The sequence below is a fragment of the Cotesia typhae genome, unplaced genomic scaffold (genome assembly GCF_013202065.1).
Source record: "Cotesia typhae breed Kobodo isofemale line unplaced genomic scaffold, CoteBio_Ctyphae contig_122, whole genome shotgun sequence".
Classification (NCBI taxonomy): domain Eukaryota; kingdom Metazoa; phylum Arthropoda; class Insecta; order Hymenoptera; family Braconidae; genus Cotesia; species Cotesia typhae.
In genome coordinates this window covers 282,286-304,825 of record NW_027423714.1, presented here as the reverse complement: position 1 = coordinate 304,825, position 22,540 = coordinate 282,286, and positions in this window count along the sequence as shown.

The following is a 22,540-nucleotide window of genomic DNA, read 5'->3' as shown; positions in this document are numbered from 1 at the left end:
TGATGGTCCAATTAGAGGTGGATATTTGTTTTTCAAAATAGGCGTTAATTGCAATTAATCAATGAAATATGCATGCTTAAACACCGAAAACATAGCAGTATCTTTCGTTGATAATGAGTCCTTCATAGGAGAGATCTATTATTCACAGGTAGTGGATTTCAATATTCAAATGTGCAAATCGATTTAATGTTATCGAATAAGCTTTACAGCACTGGTACAACCGTAGAATAACGAGTTATGCTAGTTGCAATCCAGATACAAATGTATCGACACAATGTTGCATGCTGTTCTACATAATGCGCCCAATATAAGTTGTGCGTTGGAACATTTGGGTACAGAAATTTGCTTTGAATACACCCCTATCCCGACCGGCGCACTACCTCTCATACTTTAGGGCTTTAGGGGAATAACCTAATTTTACCGAAATTATTGTCAGCCACAGCCGAGCATAGTATTCGATCTCACACTCGACCCTCGTTAATAACCCCTCGTAACTCTGTCTTCTTGTTACGATCGATAAATATAATCCTCTACTCAGACACGATCACATGAATATACTCACGTGCACCATGTATTTGAATTAGGATTACCCTAATTTTATGAAGCTTTATATCTACATGAGAATATCTAAATATTGAAAAACAAACATGCTTACTATTAATGCGATAATATTAGTAAACATATATGTATACGTATTTGTAAATAATTGACTGAGTTTATTTATTTATGTTCGGCGATCACTGTCAAATCATCTGGTCATAGTCTTCTTGAATTATTTTTTTCATCATATGATAGTAACAGTTTTATACAGCGATAAAAAATTGGTCTAAAAATTTTTCTGTTTAGATTTGAAATAGTTAAATTCTTCCAAATTATTTTTCGGTTCAGATTTTTGCTCTTAAATTAACTTAATTTTTTTATCAGCGTAAGATTAATTGAACCTAAACGTTTTTTTTTTATTTTTTACGTTTCATGTAAAAAGGTTCGAATTGAAAGTATATAAGTGATATTAAAACATTTTCGGTACAGTAACAGCTGTTAAGTCTAAAGTAATGTCTGATTGAAAAACTTTTTATCACTTTTGATCTGAGTAAAAATCTTTTCATTTGACTAATGTTCAAAATGAAGATAAAAAGGAAATTCACTCCATGAATAAAAATATAAAACATGGCTTGATATGGTCATATAAGTTTATATATTATCGCCAGATATGATTTAATTGTGCATGTATAATTTTTAATATGTTCTGATATGGCTTGAATTTACTATATCAAGTCTGACATGTTCATAAACGTCCATATATCATTTTTCAACCAATATTGTTGAAAGTCTCCGATAGATGGCGCATGAACACTAAATCATCTCGATACAAGACAGTTAATTTTCAGCTATTAAGTTCTAAAATCAAATCTATTCATTTTAATTTTCTAAGAAGTTTATTTGACATTGGATTAATTTATTTGATTCTTACTCCGACCAATAGGACAATAAAGGATGGTTTTAAATTAAGAAAATTTTAGAAAATTGAGAGGATAGTTCAATCTGAACGACTGTGCATTTAGAACTTGAAAATATTTTTACAAAAGTGTAATTATTATTTTAAGATTAAAAGCAGTAGATACATTTTATTAGCAGATATTGTTTTTCCATTAGCGTGTGTAATCTTGATGTCACCGACAACGATTGCTAGAGTCAATAAAGACTTGTTATATTGACATCAATTCCAATGTCAATTATTTTATTATTCATCTAACGAATGTTGAGGTCTTATTTAATATATGGGTCAAAACATTGCAACGATTGTTTCTGCAACATTATCTGAAATTTGATCTCCATTATAATATCGAAATTATTATACGGATATTATGATTATAAGTATGAAAATTGATCCTATTTGTAGATAGGTACTTCTTATATTGTTCTGTAAGAACCGTTTCTCTAAACACAAAAGTTTAATTAAATAGTAATAAAACGTTAAAATTCAGTTTTTTATTGCAAAAACTTTTAATATGATAGCAAAATTATAGATTTTTTATGACATTTCATGATTTTGCTCAATAATTTTGTCCACTGTAAAGAGCTGTTGTTGTTTTTTCAAGTATTTCAATCACGTTAACACAAAAATGAACCAATTGAGGTGATTTATGCTTTTACAATTGAATGTTTTTGTTAGGTTCAAACAGATTTCACTGTACAAACAAATAAAATAGTTTGGAGCGTTGCAATTTCGCTTATAGTTTTGTTATTGTGAATAACAACTGTGCTGTACTTTTGTTGCAAAGTGACAAAAGTAATTATTTGCAAATATTTATATAACTCCTCATCATAGATTTTAGTTTTACTAAATTATTTTATTCATATGCTCGATTTTCAGAAAATTTGTTGACCTTGACAAATTAAGAGTAATGCACAACCTTAAACATTTAGCGTTAAAATATATAATTTATCGAAGCCAATAGACTAAATTATTTTAAGTAGCTTTCAATTATAATTTTCAGTTGAAATTTAACTTAGTCTCATAAATTTAAAAACAAAAAAAACTGTCCTACAATTTTTTAATTATTTAAAGAAATTAAGTCTCGCTAAAACAGAAAATTGTAGGAAAAACTGTTTTTATGGCATTTTATATCTTTTGTTGTAAGATGTTGATAAATAAATCCATGCAAAAACTCTTTACAAAAATTACGTAAAGTGGAATAAAATAACGTTATTTCTTTTGAAATTTTCGGCGGATTTTAAAAGTAATGTCTCATTTCTTTAAAAAATCGGGGATTTGTACTCAAATGTTACAATAAAATTCAGTAATATTGCTGAATATTTTGAATCATTCAGTAATATTATGTATCATAATATTACTGAATATTCTATCGGCGTGGAAATCGGCTTACATCAGTTTGTTCTGTTCTTGTATTTCAAGTACTTCTAGTTCTAGTGTTTCAAATACAAAGCTGACTTGCAGATAGGAATAAATATGCCCATTTTTTAGTAGCAAGCTAAAATGTGAGGATTAAATTTGACTCAATCAAAAACTAAAGTTTAAATTCAGTCATCAACATGAGTGTACAAAAATTAAATAAAATATGTACAGTGTTATTGGAATAGTAGTTATCTGAGTTTTACTTAAAGATTGGAAATATTATCCTTCAGAACTTTTAGTGATATTACGACTCTATACGGATTGCGGCGCTGAGTAAATTGAGACTAAAATATCTACGATAAAGTTTACTGTACCAGAGTAAATGTTTATCCGAGTCCCTCGGTCCAAATGCTTTGAAACTTTTTCAAACGTGTTCAGATTATCTGGGCAGTACTACCGTGTAATTCTTTTGTATAGTTTTAACTTGTTAGCTATCGATGTTGTTGACCGATTCCGATCAACAGACAATGCCAGAGAATGGCTGTCTGCTCAAATTGAAAAATTGTATTTTTTACAGAGTCTAGATTGGGAAATTTTCTAAATTGAATACCAGTATTTATTTAGTCTCTCAATTTGATTTGATTAAATAAATTTATGTCTGAATAAATCCATGTAAAATTATTTTCGTAATTTATTATAATTTATAGGTCAATTTAAATTAAAAAGCTAAATAGCAAGAACATTCATTAAAATATTTATGAGGATCTAATAAACTCTCGTGAAAAAAAATTTTATGACTGAAGGTAGTGTTAAAAATTTCCAATAGAGGGCGAAGAATCGCTGAATCGTCTTCTCACATGAAAGTTTTCAGTCTTTTTTTTTTTTTTTTTATAGAAAAATCTAAAATTTTTCTATCAAAAAAATAATGATTATCCGAAAATTTTTGAGAGTTCACTATTTTTTACATTCTTAAAAGAAGATAGAAAGTTCAAATAGCTAATAATTGGCCTTGAATCTTCAATGTTGAACATACTCAGTAGTATCTAGTAGATTTAACAATAGTTGTGCTTGAACCACTTGATCATCACGATAGTGATAATAACAATATTTCAATAGCTTTTTTTAAACAGAATAATACGGTTACGTGACTTATCGTCATTATTACACAGAGCAAAACACATCAAAGGATCAGAATACATTTGAGCGCATATGCACAAAGACTTAAAAATTTTTTTATGATAATTCTTTTGTAACAATAACCGCATATCATTTTACCCGCATGGCACGTAGTGATAATCCAATGAAATTGACATCGCACGCACCGCAAGCACAAACAGCCCCTATAATTTCAACGTCAATACAATACGATTGGGATTCATTTTTATTAGTCGGTTAAAATCGTGTCGAATATAATAATCCTCATGCAACCGAACTGTTGTTTACATTGTGATTTGTAAACTATTGCAATTTACAACTAAGCTGCTATTTTTATTGTTTTGATTTTTTTCAAGAAATCAAAGTGCTCAAGAAATAGAAAAATCATGATCATAATATCTTCAACTTTTTTCTTTGAAAATTGAAAATTTTCAAAACTAAAACAAAAAAAAAGTTTTTTTTAATAATTTTCAAATTTTTAGATTAATAGACTTAAAATTTTTTTTTATCAAAAAAATTGCATCGGATGCTTTCATTAATAAATGAATAAATAATTAAATCAATTAGTAATGTTTGTCGATAGCTATCATGTTTACAAAAATTGAAACATGACAATTGACAATAAACAAACCACTAAAATAACAATTATTTTTTTATTGTTTTACATTTTTTCTGATTAAAAAATTTTATTTCACTTTCTATCGCTGATATTTTAAACTTCGGTTCATCATCAATTATCTAGACTCTTTTAACTCTTTGCTAAAAAATAAAAATTCTTTAAAATTGAAAAAGATAAAACTTCAATATTTGTGGTCTTAAAAAACTCTGACCTAAATCCGATTATTTTTTTTCACTGAAACAATATTTTTTTTTTTACTTATTTCAAAACTTAGACTTACGACAGAGGACGAATCTCGGTAGTTGAGAAAGCGAATTACCCGAATTGAGAGACGAAGATAAATTTTTTCCATTCTACGCTCGATTTCTTGCGCTTCTTTCAAATGTGACGTGCATTCGTGCGGAACCACAGTATATTCGTGGTATAACTGAGACCTAAGGAGGATTATGCGCATCACTGAATCATTGAATCAAACCCCAGTATGAAGGCGACAACCCACAAGATTCGAGTATATTCCATTTCACAAATGAAATTTTTATTATATGTATAATTCTTCAATAGAAAATATATTCCTTAAATTTAACAGTACGTAAGACACAAACTTTTCTGTTTTCGAGACAAATGATTTTATGCGAACACGGATTTGATACATTTAGCATTGTTCGATCCAGTAACTTTTAGATTTCTTAAGACAAAAAAAAGTTTATTTTTTTTTTTTTTAGTCCAAATCTATAAAATATTCACCAACAATTCGTTTAATTTCAATGACTTTAACATCTTTATAGTGAATAATTAAAAGCTACGAAAATTTTAGTACAAAAATGTCAGTTGAATAATTAATATAAATTTTAATGGATTCAAATGAAATTATGTCTCGACGAATAAATTATTGTTGAAACATATTTCAATTTAAATTTAACTATTTGAAATTTATCATTTAATGTCTAGAAGAAACAAGCGGGCATCTTAATATAAAACAAGCCATACTTTGATCGATTCAATAGTTTTGAGACATAAGTAAATTTATTTAAGCTAAAATTTCTTTCATTATTCAGGTAGGTATCGAAATATTCTTGGATATAGCCACCCCAGAATTTATATAAAAATAAATCAAAGTTAACTCTTTTGTATGGAGATGATTTGTCGATCATGCATCCTTCAAAAGAGATTTTCAACCCTAAATTTAGCCGAAAAAAGTATATCAGGCCTAATGTGAGCATGTTAAAGCATATCAGGACATATTAAGCCTGCTCATACGGAGACGGTGTATCTTCTTAAGTAATAAATTAAAAGTTGCACATAAAACTAAATAGAATAAGATATAACAATCTGTCACGGTTTAGATGCAGCGGTAGTGCAGTGAACAGAAAAATTTTTCATTTCAATAGAATGCTACATTGTAAAAAATTTTTCGTCATTGTGTAGAGTGTTAAAATTTGTGTGTAGAATATTACATTCTAGTGTGTAGAATTTAACATTCTCATGTCTTGATTTAATTATTTAACATGCTACTTTCAAGTAGCAAAAAATGATTTGTTTGTATAGTTCTATTAATTGCAAAAAAAAAAAAATTGACAGGTGACAACAATTCACGTACGACAATGGCGGAGTTAGGTTAAGACCGCTTATTATTCATTTTCCTTCAGGACATCACGATGAAATGCAAATGAAAAATACAATAGCTCTATTTCTATAAGCCGCGATTTTCCATAATCTGCATGAATTTAACTAAAACAAATAAAAAATAACTCCGCGCTCCAACACCACCTGGTTATTCGAAATTTGTTTTCCATTTATTTTTTTGAAATTCGGCCTTGATCAAGTACGTGATATCGCAATGTAAACTTTTCACGTTATTGCTGAATTACGTTCATCGGTGCTTCAGTATTATCTCCTGAATTGTTTGCTTTTTATAAACTGGATTAGTATTTATGAGAGAATGTAAGCAAATTTAATCGTCATTTCAATCTATTGCATTCATCGAATAACTTTTTGCCACATTCAAACTAAACTAAATTAAAGTTAATAAAACAGAAGCATTGTCTATAAAGTTTACAATTTTTGGTAAATTTTTAAAAAATTTCAATATCAAATTTAATTTATTTAATAAATTTCAATATTAGTAATCGTAACATGTATAAATAACATAAAATTTTATTAGTGATCGAATAATTTATTAGAACTGGAATTGAATTAATTTCAAGATTTATTATATATTATGTTATAGAAATATTTGTAATTAGAAGTGAAAAAATTTTCTTATCCATATATAATAGACTGATTAAAAAAAATCGACTACTTTTTTTTTTCTTAAATATATCGAAAATATTTGAGTTGAAAAAAAAAATAATTTGAATTTATTGAAAAATTAAGATACGACAGTATTAGAAATTAGATATTTAATTAAATAAAAGCATCGGTGAAACCGAAAATTTTTTTCTTAACAATTTACTCCACTTATCAAAAATGTCTCAATTGTTATCACAAAAAAATAATCAATAAGTTAACCCATCCAGAAAAAAAAATCCTAATCGAGTTTATGATGAAAGAAGTTCTTTTATTACTAAAAAAAAATCCAGACAATTTAATTCTCCATTATTAATTAATATATCCGTCTCTTCCATTATTTCAGTTTGTTATTTGTAAGTATTGTATATCGATAAAAAATAAATATGAGTATTATTATTTCGGTAATTCATATATTCCTTAATTAATTCTGACACTTATTAAATCACTACTAAAATAAATAATAAAACAAAATAATATAATCAGGGAGTGTTTGATATGTACATAAATTAAGACGTTTAATATCAATAATAGTTATCCTTGCCGAGTGCGAAATGAATACATATACATATATAGTAGATGTATGAGTTATTGTGTGGTTCATCTGCATGTCGCTGACGTGTATGACCCTCACTCGCTATAGAGATCAACGTTATACTAGTGACAGCGGCGTTCGGTTTGCCCGATAGATATATTGGTCCGTTTTACTGTCGAGTGGACGCCCCAGCCGTCTCTGAAACTGACACTGACGGCTTATCTCCCGGTGGAACCAACGAGAGAATACAGTAAACGAAAGCACCAAAGCCTCTCCAGTAAATTCATTATCGAATTTTTATCGGGACACGTCGCTTTCCTCTCACGACTCCCGAAGGGCTCAAGTGACCAACCAATTCCTCCTGTATACCGTCTCATCCTCCCGAATATTATACCAACAGTGATCCCGGACTACCCGCAAACTTTCAACTTCCAATAGAGACTGTTCATTAAATCAATTGTCCGCAAATCACTGTCAATAGTTATTTTATTAATTTTCAATCTTACCACTACCAATCTAACTATCACTATCAATAAACGCTAAAAATATAACAGGAGAGAGCATTTGTATGCTTGTGGTTGTTGATTTGTTTCAATAATTTAGCATTGTTTGGAGATACAAGATAGATTAAATTCTCTGATGGTATATTTGCGGGCATATTCCAACAAGGATATACCGCAAGCTTTGATCGGTGCCTAGACCACTGCGTAATCTCGTCTCTAACCACGTCCGATGCAACTGCTATACGCCAAGAATGATTATCAGTCAGTAGAGAGAAGCCACTACTACGTAGAGGTTGCTCAGCGTGCATCACACCGCAACTTGGCTTCTATTTTATCGGAAATTCTGTCTACACGATGCTACATTTCAACATATACATGTCTGATCAATCGACTAGCCTACCGAACAAAAACAGATTGTTTTAATATTCATATGTAAGAGTGATTGTTATTTTGGGTATGTCCGATATTTTATGCTCTACCAAGCTCCGACTGTGTATATTGCATTTAAGATAGTAAATTACCACATGAAACATTTCTGATGTGTTCTTATATAACTTTTGATGTGTCCTGATATTTTTATATGTGACCTGATTTGATCTTATTCGCTCTGTGCACCTGGGCGTAGCATACATATACTACTTTGAAAGTAAGTGAGTATTGTGTATATACGTATAGTGCTATGAGCCCCAAAAAACACTTTTGATAGACTGGAATTTTTAACGATTTTCAAAAATTCAAAATTTGAAAAATTTGACATTTTTCAAAATTTTTCTCCAAAATATTTTTTTTTTCAATAGCCCTAAGTGTTTTCTTTCAAACAAACAAAATTCATACTAATTTCACAAAAATCTATATCGATCAGATGATTATTTCCTTAAATCTGCAAATAATTATAATTATTATAAATTCGGATTTTCATCCGTCCTGAGCTACAGATCTTCTGAAGACGAAAGGAATTCCGGGATACCTAAAATAATAACGATTCTAGCATCTGCATAATATGAAAGTGCGGCTGTACTGGAAGCATTTCTTCGCGTGCATCAAAATTACCAGCAGAGTTTAATGTTAACCAGATGAATTTCCTGAGTATTGAAGTACGAGCATGAGCAAAATTCTGCGCATGACAGACTTAAAACTAGTGAGTTTTTGCTGGATTGTCATTATTCTTTCGCGAGAGAACGAGTAATAGTCGGTGAAGCTATTGTGCTATATATACAAAGATATTTCTAGGTAAAATTAGAAATATCAAGGAAGTGAAGAGGGTGAGAAGTTGGAGCTGAGTGAGCGGCGTGAAACGCAAATTAAGATTTTCCAGGTCACCCAGAGAAGAGCGAAAGAGTGAAGGGGCGTCTGCGTTGAAAATGGAAAGGGGTTAGCTTTTGTAATTAACGAGCAACGTGTCTTTCACGGGCGGGAACATTAGTTTGGACACGCGCACACTCTCATAATCAACCACCTTTTATAACCTATGTCGTAGAGATTAATCCCTCGTTCTATCGTCCTTTTTCTTCATCTCTCTCTTCTCTCTCTCGCTCGCTATTTAATATAATTAAAATACTTTTGCTGGCTCCTTTGCCGTGTACTCTCATTTCGGCATCAAATGTAATTCAGCAAACTGAACAGAATACAAAATTCATGATGTCATTTAAGTTTACTCACATAAGTCTAATATGAAAGCTAAATGATGTGATTTTAATTCACTTAGATGGGGAGGATTCAACTCCGATCTTGAATTTAGGATAATTATTGCATAAAATGTTTAAAGAAAGATCCTCGCGTTTCAACCGTTATTCACTTTTCCCTCTCTTTCTGTCACTACTTTTATCTTTATCGTCTTTTTTTGCCTTTCCATCCGTCAGGATAACCTAATTAAATCCTCGAAAGCTTCACGTCACAGCAAAACCTAATTTCATTTGTCGAGAGAGGATTTTTAGTTGGGAAATTATCACGATAAAAATTTTATAAAATTCAATATAGTCATCAACTAATTGATAATCTATCTAGGAAAAATTATTCTTGTATGGTCTGATATAGCCATGATATATGGCTTCATCTAATCATATAAGGCTATATCAAGCTGTAAATGAGACTAAGAAAATAAAGCCTGTCGGGTAATAAGGCCTAAGTGATAGAAATGCTATTTAAAATAACCGCTTCCGCTGAAGACTGATGGACGGATCAGAAAATCTAAAAAAATTATCAGTAGACATACAAGACCATAATTGACTTATGAAATTTTCCATTATAGTCATTTATGAAAATATCAGGCCATAGTAAATTTTTTACGAGCATGTTGTTGATGTTGATTTGATAATCAATTAATTATTCACACCGCTTGTTCATTTACAATTTTCAGTTGTTAATTATTAATTGTTAATTGTCGATAATTACAAAATTCATGTTGTAGAAGAGATGATCAATAGCTGCTGATAAAATAACTCAATTACGAGGATTAATTGACTGGATACCCACCACCTGAAATCATAAATAGAAAATATTTTTATTACTCAAGTTGCCTGACGGTAAAATACAATATACGTAATCATTACAAATTTTAGACGTTTCATAAAATTAAGCGAGTAAGGAGTAACTTATAAACCTTACGTACACTCTACTAACAGAAGGATAAGGACAATATTTTCTCTCTACTACTTCTCTGTCTGCTGTACTAATCAGATTTAATAAAGACTGAGAGTTCATATTCTGGGCTCCATGTCAAAATACTAATTTCGTATTTTTTAATTTATTTAATAAATATTCCTTATTTAATTTGTACATTTAGAGACTAATGGTTTGAATTTGTTATTAGTTTTATTCATTCAATAGTTTTAAAATTCACGAAGATAGTAAACAACAATGTTGTTCAAGATTAAAAAGATATTACTGAACTTTTATTGTTTGTGAAAATTTTTACAGATGGAAAACACACATTTACAGAACAGTAAAGTTGCATCCTAAATTTTAAAAGAGTGTATTACAGCAAATTAGATAAATTTTTGTATAATCGAAATAGTAAACTTTAAAGGAACAAAAAAATGTTTTTTATAGTTAAAAATTTTAGTATATTCATATAATTTTACTACGAACGATGTTTTATGAGCATAAGTTACATAAATATCCTGAAAAAAAAAAAATGAACTTTTTTGTTTTGTTTTTGAGCAAATGATCGATTTTTATAGCAGAAAATTATTAACGATATGCGTGTAATTCGCATATTGAAAATATTTTCTCTACTGAAACTTTGAATAGATAAACCTTGAATGCCATTCAAATTCAATGTCAATGGCAACAAAAATAGATACTACGCAGACGAATGAGTTCTTTTTGCAGTCGAATCTTTGAATGAATCCTCAAGCCTCCTATATACGCCAAATAAGTAAAAGAGAAGCTATGAGTAGATGAGGGTGCGTTGTACTGAAAGTACTGCCCGCCGTCAATGGAGCTCGTCATTATTTCTTACCCACGAAATTTACCTCCCTGTGTATTACAGCGCACCAAGTAGTATACATGTATACCCGGGAAACATAAATATGCTTCAATGAATAATTATCCTTGAGTGCTTAAAAGTAAGACAAACAATTAACCATGCTCGACTTGACTGTCAAGTACTTGTATTTAACAAATAAACAGTCGAGTAGTTAATACACTAGTAAGCAATCCGAGTATAAACCATAATTAACGCTGATATTTACACTAACTCTTATCGTTCATTCATTTAACGTCTACAAAGAGACTTCTAAATTACAACAGATTTTTCCGAGTTTAAATTAGCGGGTAATTTATGTCGAAATAGAAATTTGTACGCTAATCAATCAATTTTTTTTTATCATTATTATTATTATTGTTGAAATAAAAAAAATTAGTTAACTAGTTGCTCAATTGTGAATTTTAGGAAAAAAGTAACGAATATTATTGAAATAATTTTCTATAACTTAGAAAATTATCTCAAAGCACACTTGCATGCACAAATAAGATAAATAAAATCTAAATATTAAAAAAGTTATAAATGTAAATGAAGATTGTATTTATGTAGTAAAATTGTGGAAGGGTACAAAGTAAAAAAAATGAAATGTGGAGGGTAAGTTGCCTATAAAATTTTACGAGTTAGTCGTACACAGTACCTACATTAGCAATGCCGTTTCTGCTGGTATCATATTCTTACAGTAAAACTTCTTGCCACCTTTCCAACCTTGTTTTACCGTTATTGTAACATATTCTTTTCTTTTTCATGCTAACAAAACACGGAAAAATAAAACTATTTTCTAGGACATCAAAAACATCAGCAATATGAGATCTCTCTAAGTTGCGGAGAAGAAGCAGAATAAATACACAAGGTTTCATTCGACAAGTTTTAAAGTACTTTTCTTATACGGGTAAAAGTAAAGAAAAATATCTGGGATATCAGTGAGTAGAAAAAATTTTAAATGACTTTCAGCTTTTAGCTTTTGTTTGACGCCATTCAAATGAAATAGAGACTTTTCTATGGAACTGGTATTTCTGATACTACCAGAATAGTAATTTACATCATTAAACCGCAAAAGGGACGATTTTCTAAAGACACCGATGTTGCGATATGAACCAAAGGTTTATGTTGTGAATTTTTGAAAATGATTAATACATTTTTTGTAAAAAAATTATTTCTATAATAAATTGCTGAAAAAAAAAAAAAAAAATTTAAACCGATCAAACTAAAAAACTAATATTTTCGTTTTGTTGATAGTTGACCAATAAATTCTCAATCATCGTGAATGTGAGTGAAAAAAAAAACATTTATCAAAAGTTAGAAAATAATTTTCTGCAATATTTGTTAATCCAAACTTTTTATTTATATCATCGTTCGATAAATCTTTTAATCGATAACATCCCGAGTGAGTGTTATAGCGATTATTGCAGAAGTGCACTGGAATTCGTATATTTTCCAGAGCAGGCGCCTTTTCGAGTATGGAAATAACAAATTCCCACTCAGTCGAGTGTTATATAGTATTAAAAAAAAATTGTATAGGAATGAAAAAAATATCGTGCATGAATATTCGATAGGAATTAATCAAAAAAAAAAAATTCGATAAATATTCCAGTTATTTGAACAGTAATTGTTTTTTAATCAGACTATTCTTTCAGACAGGATTGATTTGTAATTAAAAAATCAATTATTTTTTCCAGTTGAATAGATAAGCTTTTAGAGTAGTTATTTAACTACTCTATATCGTAATCTTGATTAATATTTTTATCTGACCGAGGTTCAGATGCACTGATTTTAAAAATAGTTACAAATGTTTTAGTTTTAAATGGTTAATATTCGATTTAAATGAAAATTGTTAATTTAGTGGTTCACGACGTGAAATTCGATATTAGAATATTTCATTATTTTTTACCATGTGATTTTAATTCTGTCGTACGAATTATTTATTTACTTTATTCTTTTTTAAATATTGATCGATCTAACTTATAATTTTTAAATCAAAAATAAAATAAGTTAATTTAGTATTCTGTGCAAATTCATTTGGATAGCGCAGAAAAAGTGATTTTTTTTTATTGACTGATTTTTAAGAATTAAAACGTCAAGGTTTATAATTTTCAAAGTAGAAAATGCTACAATGCTGAGAAAAAAAACCTATTTTTGATTTGTGGAAACTTTTAAGAATCTTAAGCGATCCTCAAAAAATTTAATTTCCAGCTAAGCTTAGAAAAGGATTTTTAAAACACAATAAATTAATATATTTTACAAGAAACTATAAATAAATAGTTTTTTAGCCCCACCCTAGTAAGCACATTAGTCGCCAGAACATTTGGCGTATTTTTTTTATTAACTCAATTATTGCCTCCTGCAGATTCATATTAGAAATTCATACTTACAAAATAAAGCAGCCCACAAAAAACCGACTTTTCGGACAAAGAAGCCTGATAGCGTAATTCTATTAGCGAAGTTTAAAAATTGATTAACACGTCGTATAAAACATACGTAAAACAAAAAATGAAAGATTTTCCAACGCGAGTAGCGGAGAAATAATTTATATACATTTATATCTATATATGGAACGAGTAGAAAGAAAAGTATACTCGTAAGAAGTGCAGTGAGAAGTGAAAGTCTGAAAAGGTTGGACAGTCAGTTGAAGAGCTTCAATCTCATACAACAACATAAAAGCAGTATATTCTAAAGCTCTGTGAGAGTCCCTTCCGAGTGCCAATCCAGGCGACCTTTGCTTAACCCTCGGTACGGTCTTCGAGAGTTTCTATCGAAAGACGTTGTGAAAAAAAGAAAGTCTAAAAGTAAGAAGAAGACGGATGAAGAGTATGTACAACTCTCGTCTGAAGAAAACTCGCAATATTTACTCGTCGGAAATCAGGCACGAAGTAAAAATACAAAATCACCCTAATCATTATTTACTTAACTTTACGGTCCTCGCACATTTTCTGTTGAGTTTCTCAAGGGAGAACGCGCCCAATCCTATCAACGTGAATTTTCGTGTACAGCAGCAAAGTCTTTTTACCTTAACCTTCGGCTCACTAAAATTTTTTTCGACTCGAACGCACTCGAAAAGTCGATCCCCGTGGATGAGATCACCGAAGGGGGAACGACGACAGGAGAATCTCGAGAGCCTGATTAAAAGCCGTCATTCCCGTCTTTACTTTAGTAAACTATTAATTTCTTTGGGTATACTACCAAGTTAAGACTTGCTACTCTTGATAGCATTAAATCCGCTCAACTTCACATTCAAGTATAAAAACAAAATCAATTATCATTTTATTTTTCCTCGGAGATTAAAACTGAAAATAAAGTCAATAAGACGAGAAAAGAATTATATGTTGTTTTCTTTTTATTTTTTATTGTGGTGGTCGTACGTTTTATAGAGCGTCAAAAATAATTTTCACTGCAAGCTTTATTATATAGGTATGTATAATAGTTCTTCAGCCACAAAACAACGATAGTATTTGGAAAGCCGATTAGCTAGCTAGTGAACTTTCAGCTTCTTAAAGTACTTAAAATGTTCAGCAACTCAATATACTTCAAGTGGAATTAAGAGATGAACTTTGTCTCGGAAATTTGACAAAGTTATAGACCAAAAGTACTTAGAGTCTCATGTGATAAAGTGAACAAAAAAATTATTGGCTCTCTTGACTAGACTCCAATATAACATAGAATTTTTCTTCTATCTGTGAGTTTAACAATAATTTTTTTTTTTTTATGTTTTGTTATTTGTAAATAAGTTATTGGACAAAAAGGCAAAGTAGCAATATGTTATAAAATTTTTTTCTGTTGTAGATATATTCTTATTAATCGATTAAGCTAATTTTTAATTTTTTAATATTATATTTTTCTTGAATTGATTCTCGACTTAGTTTAAACATTTTTTCTTGCGTGCTCCCAAATCAAAGTCAATTTTTTTGTTATCATTCTAAGATTGTATTCAGTGAAATTTTTTGCTCGATTTCTTCTATAATTCTTCTTCTTTAATTTTTTTATCTAAAGTTCATCTATTATAAAATAAAAAATAACGATAAATTCACTTGTGATTTTAAAAACCTTTCTTAAAACATCGAAATTTTTGATGAAACAGGTAAGTATAACGATTAATCTGTAAAAAGCAATCAATAATGTCATCGTCTAAGCTTGCTGCAGGCTGTAGCTGAATATTATGGCTCATTGAGTTGACGTTTACACTAAACGTTGTTAATAAAAAAAAGTTTGTCCTGGCCGTTGAAAATCTAAAAAGAAAGCAAAAAGCATTAGAATAAAATCGGGAGATTTTAGCCGCAAGCTGGAATTGTGTGTGACAATCTCAACGGAATAAATGACATTACCTTAGCACCTCAGTTACGTTTTTTTTTTTTACAACATTTCAAGTCCAGGAAATTGAATATTATCAACAAAATTGAAGGGGAAATTTGATGCATTCTAATGTTTTTTATTTTTATTTATTTATTTATTTTTTTTTTTTCAGGTGGTTCACTTTATTCTGTAACGCTATTTCCTTCATACGAGGAAAACTTATTTAGATCTAGCATCTAGTAAAATTTTATGAAATTTATCCAGCGAGAACTTAATTTTGAAAGAATGAAATTCGCTAAAAATAATTTTGATTTTAAATAAAGCATAAAAACGGTCGAATCTGACGTTCTAAATTTAGCTGAACGTTTCAAATAAATCTTTGATCATGAAAATGATATCTTTAACAAGTGACAAAAAAAAATTTACAGTTTAATCGGATGAATGATAATGATTAATGATTATTGATAGTATGATGTGATATTTATCTTGAAGCAGAAGTGTAACAAAGTTTATAAAGGTATATATTACTTATTCATATCATGATTCATGACTTGGTAGATAATGAGGAGAGTTTATTGAAGACTATCTTGATTTTACTGTTTTAAACATTGGAGAGAAGTGAACTAACGAAGCGAGAGTCGATTCTGGATTAGGAGTATCCACGAACACGAATCCCGTAAACTCGAAACCCTCGTTCGTTCATACTGAGCGTAATTAGCCTCGTGTGAAGGTAAAGGTTTAGGCGAGCATTCAAGAGAAGGATAGAGTAAGACTTTCCAAGACTACGGTAGCTGTTCCCGTAGAGGCACTACCAGCACCACCAATTTGTAGTTTCTACTTGCCAAAGTAACTTTCTATTTGGAGAGCAGACGAAAGCAAGTTACCAACGAGTTTAGGAGAATTTTACTCCTCTGCTTCCTTATATTCTCGCTATTTTCAATAAAACTCTTATTTCTTATGTGCTTTATCTTTGTAACAATTGATCATCCAACAATTTGCTCTTAAGACTCTTTAGATTCATTAATTACTGAAAAATATTCTTAGAATTTGAATCAATTAATTTTGACATACTTCTTTGTTCTTTTTTTTTTTTATTTATACAAAATAAAATTTCTTTATGACTTTAAACCAATATGTATAAAACAGACTGAAAATAAACAAAAAAAAAAAAAACAATTTTTGTTTGAAAATATTGCACTGAAAAATATTTTTTATCTTTTCATTCTAGTAATCCTGAGAAAAAATGTTCTGATAAGTCCATCTGAAATCTGATATGGTCAAAAATGCTCAAATATAATTTTTCGATCATAAGTAGTTTTTAAAATCTCCGATAGAGTGCACATGATCGCGGAACCCTCTCCTTACAAAAGAGTTGAGTTTAAGGTCTTATATTACAAAATAAAAAAAAATTTTTTTTCTCCCCTCAGGAGCTTACTTAACATTTGTTTTTAGACACATTTTTAGAAAATAAAAAAATAAGAAAATTATGATAAATTTTTAGTTTTACTCTGAAATATTGCCTGATATTGCCGTATACGATCAAGTCAGACAATTATCTTACGTATTAAATTTAAATGGAACTCGAAAACAGTAAGAAACCTTGAAATTAAAACTCAGCACAGATTATTTTATTGCTTTTGAACATCAAAGAGAAGAAAAACTAATTGATAACGATGCCTTGTAATGAAGAAAAAAACTATTTTTATATTAGATTATTTTTAGAATTTTTAAAGTAGTACGTAAGTATAAACGGAAATCAATTTTACAAGAAACAACCCATGTCACTACATATAAATAGATGATTGGGTACAAAAATAGAATTTTGAATCAAATGTTACAGTTCATTGTTTGCGAAGCTTACAATAGAATCCTCAATTGATCAACAGTTAATTCATGACTTTATTTTAATGCTATATTCATCTATCAGAGATATTTTACCCGATTTGAATTTTTTTTGCACGAGCGGTCGAGAAGTGTATGTATAACCATATCAGGCCACATATGGCCATAATATGCCATATCAAGAAATTTTATTAGAGATAAAGTTTTTTCTAAAACTTTAGAAAAAATAATTGAATGATATCAAACTTATTATAAAAAACTTGAAAGAAATTCTATGAGTAGTATTTTATAATTTTCAACTATAAATTACTTTAAATTAACAAAACATGAGTATGAGATAATTTAGTTAAAAGTGTCTGTCAAACTTTAGGATCCAAAACTTATAAATTTGAGAGCTATCTGATCACAAAGCGGATAATAAAATATCTTACATGTAGTAAAAAAGGGTATAATTTTAGCTTATTCATCGTTTCTATTTCATTATGCTTCTAAGTGAAACAAATTAACCATCTCGTCGATTAATCACTGGGATCGAAGGGTGGCGCGAATAGAGAAAAGGAAAAGTGAGAACAAAACCAATAAAAAAAGTATCTGGGTATGGGGTGATGACCAGTAGTTAGAGCTCGAGTGCAAGCGGAAGCTGAAAAATAAAAGGGAATTGTATATTGATTTGAAACAAAACTTTTAAACATTTGAGCGCGTTCGGTTAGCGTCGGTATATTTTATCGGCAAATGGGAGTATAATTAGTTGGAATAACGGAAGATAAAGCGTCTACCATTACGAAAGCAGCCACGGCGATAAATGTAAATCAGACGGCCGCAGAACTGGCAATAATTTCCGCGTAAAAAACACTGGCGCGTCATCGAGCTCTATTATCTACGGTGAGAGACTCCATTTTCAGCGCGGACTATCTCCTCATTTCACTAAACCCCTCGTATAACAATATTATATTGAGAACCACAGAATTCGGTAAATTAAAAAAAAACCTTTTTCATCCGCTTGATTATTTAGATATTATAAATTTTTCAATAATAAATATCAGTAATTAAAAAATTCTTTCGTTCAAATCCGAAAAAAAATATTTGTGTAAATTTTAGAAAGTTCTGTAATCAAATTAATTTTTTGCAAAATACTAAAAAAAATATTTTTATGAAGCAATTTTAGGCAACATATGAGAATAAAAAAAAATAAGTCGACTGAAAGATCTGCTAGGTAGTTAATTAAACCAAAAAACAAAGTCATTAATCATTAAATTTAAGTTTTCAATTTTAAATCTCTTGTTGGGAGAAAAATCAACTATCAGGTGCCATCTGTTAGGGACTTTCGATACTAACTTTGATTTAAATTATATATATGAGTAAAAATTACCTAGATTAAAAATTTATTAACTCTCATCCATTTTTAACCCAGGCATTAATGCTCATGTCTGTAGATCTATCCAATGAATTGAAATAAATTTTGCTCGATAAGTTTTCATGGATTTTTCGGATGAACCTTATTGATTTTTGTAACTAAATTCATAATTATTCAAGAAATATTCCTGAAAGTCGATAAATTTTTTACATTAAGATACTTCATTCACTTAATTGAATGGACTGTTTCGTCGTTAAAACCCTAAAATGGCGCCACGGTGGAAACAAAAACTGCACTAACACAAATTAATATTGACTGTCGATAAAGTAGAACAGATATTCTCCTAGCAATCTTAAACTTTCTCTTTAATCATTAGTAAACATTTTCGCTCTTTCCTTTGTTTTCTATTTGAAATAATGCAAGTGAGGCATGTAACTTTTGGATTTTCGAAACTTTCTCACACTTCAACAAGGTGTAAGAGATTTTAAAAGGCACAATTGGCTTAAAATATAAATCCGTCTCATCATATTTCTATTGCTACTCAGCGGATAATGATGCGGTAGGTAGAAGCCACCCGGAAGTCGCAATCATAACAGCGAACCGTGGAACTATGGGCTCTTTTGTCTATATATACAAGGCTGTAGCTTTGTTGGTGGGTGCTGGCGTCGCCGCAATTATGCCGCTTGTTTTGTCATTTGTAACGGACAGCAATTTTCGAAGTACCATCGTACCACTACCAGCAAAAACAACAGCACCGTCTGCTCTGTATCATCCATTCCTTCTATTTCTACTGCTGTTGCTGTTCCTCTCATCCTCTCTATATTCCCTTTGCGCTCAACCAATTCTCGGTTCAAGTTCCTGCAAATGAAAAACAACCTCCGAACTTATTACCATTTGTCTCGTTATATACTAACTATTTTTAAAGTTTCGTTTGAACAAACAAAAAACTAAAGCGCTATTTTCTTTCCTAACAACATTATAGAAAACAATTTCAACCACACAAAATATTTTCTGATATTACCTGATGTGTTCATATGTAGTTATGGCAAAAATTTTCAAATTTTCATGACTGACCTGCTACGGTATGATATGTTCATACATAACTTTTGATATGACTATGTATCGCCTCAAAGATATCCCATAAGGGCGGATACCGATGAAAGATACGATTAAGAAGGCAGAAGAACGTTTAAAAAAATTTATTTTTAAAAATCTAAAGAATTATTATTTAAAAGTAAAAAAAAAATCATTCTTTTGATTTTTCTATGGAGTTTTTCTGTCATTGATATTAAGTTCCATTAATTTTTAAATCAACTTTTATTGGTGTATGTATAGTGATGTGAGCCTGACCGTCAGGTCCTTTTTTGACCCTGAAGTCACGGTCACAGGACTGTCGGCTAACTGTTTTATAAATGACGGACCATCACAATCATGGCGACATCTTCCGACTTTTGAGTAAAGCGCTAACTACATTTAGATGTTTCATTTTAATGATTCTTATTTTTTAGTCATAAAATATTAATTTAACTGTATAATTCAATGGTTAAGTTTCTAAATGGCAAAAAAAAATTTTTTTTTTCAAAAAAACTGTCAGGAATCATCTAGCTAGATGTGACTGACCAAATTTGTGACAGAAAAATTTCTGACGGTCATGAAATGACAGAAATTGACCAAAAATTGTGTGACGGTCATTTCGCTTTCGAAAAAGGCAGTCATTGAAGTCCCTCAGTCACAAAACCGTCAAAGAGGACCGTCTTGTGGCCATAACTCGAAATGACGGTCATTTCATAACACTATGTATGTATGAAAACTGACAAAAACGGATTCTAGATAATATATATATGAAAATTAAAAATTACAATACCGATTTAGTTTAAAAATTTAATTATTGAATTGCATCAACTTGTTGTAAGATGTACAATATTTTTTCGCAATGTTGCATGAATTTTTTTGAAGAGAACTATAAATCATCCAAGATTATACATCGTGGATAAAAACTGTCGTCACTCGTTTTATAGAGTAACTATTTTTCTCAAATTCTCAAGCACTTTTATACTCTCTGATAAAACTCTTTCAACTAGTTTAATTTCAGCCATATAAATAATATCTACACTTTCAAGAATTAAACTCTATATTCTGACTACTCTCTATTGTTAAATGACTGACCAGAGAATTTGCATGTTATGTTGTTGAGTTTATGCGAATTCTTCAACACAAAGAGATCCATTTGGCATTCTACCGAGTCTCATTTAGATTAAAGTAGACCTTGAGAGTGCACATTACTTTAAGAGTTGAATATTACACGTCGTTAACTGTTAACATTATTAACTTAAATAAATTAAAATATCTCGTGAATTTATTCAGAAAACATTTGTTTCTAAAATTAGGTTGACTTTTTCTTGGAAATAATATTTATTTCTGCATATAAATATATACTCGGTAACAAAAAATATGATTGTAAATTGAAGTCAGAATTACATTATTATATTTAGTTAATTTTGTTAAAGCATTTTCATAATATTTTTATTTTTTGAGCTGCCATTCTATCTATACACATTTTAAAATTACTGTTTACAGTTAAAATTCTATAATTATTTTCTACTAATTTTATGTATTGATTGTACGATTTCAAGAGTTTCAAAAAATTATTGTAGCAGTAATATATTAAAATTAAAAACTATACTTGAAAATGGTGTTTACAAAGTTAAAATAGAAAATTATTAATAAACCTACATTTAGAAAAAAAAAATATGCACAACACGACTTTCCAATTTCAACGATATTACATACAATTATTGACACTTTCAATTTGAAATAAATATTTTTTATTAGTAATATCAACTGAAAAATTGAATAAAAGTTTGTTGACTATCTAGAAAAGAAAATAATAACAATTTTTAATTTCCATTTCTATACTACTTAAAAAAATCTCTTATCTACTCAGTGCGTAGGTTAATTTTTTGAATAGACAAGCATCTATGAGAATAAATTAAGATGACTATTAGCAAGAAGCCCACAAGTACCGGCTCTTGCCAACGTCTTTATGGGCCCGATATAAAAGAGCGAGTACACATAATAGCCGAGCATATAATAGAAGAACGGTCAACCATCTTCAAACAGTTAAAGTCTAGCTGGTAGACAGTGTTTTATGAACTCCTGCGGCGATAACGCAATAGAGTGTATATCTACAGCTTCTTACCCCTCGTTCATTCTTTCTCAAGCTGCAATCATTCTTTGGTACCTCTCTGATATATACGCTTTTATTTATATACTTTTCTTCTCTACTGCTCAAAGAAGTTCTCTTTTAAAAATAAATATAAATTTAAGATCAATGCTTGTATCTATATTTTCTCAAAGCCATTTATCCAAAGCCAGAATATTTACTTTATTTACAATTTTATTTCTATATCTCCGCTATTGATGAAATTATAATTTTTTTACTTTTCCCATGATAAATATCTATTGCTATTTTTTAAAGCATGAAAAATTTTTCAAAATTTAGGTTTGAACTTTTCTTTTAATCTTAATAATTGAGCTTGTTAAACAGCTTAGGAAAGCTCATAAATTTATGTGAGTTCACTTTAAACAAAAAGATTGAAATTAAAATCGTAAAAAGTCCAT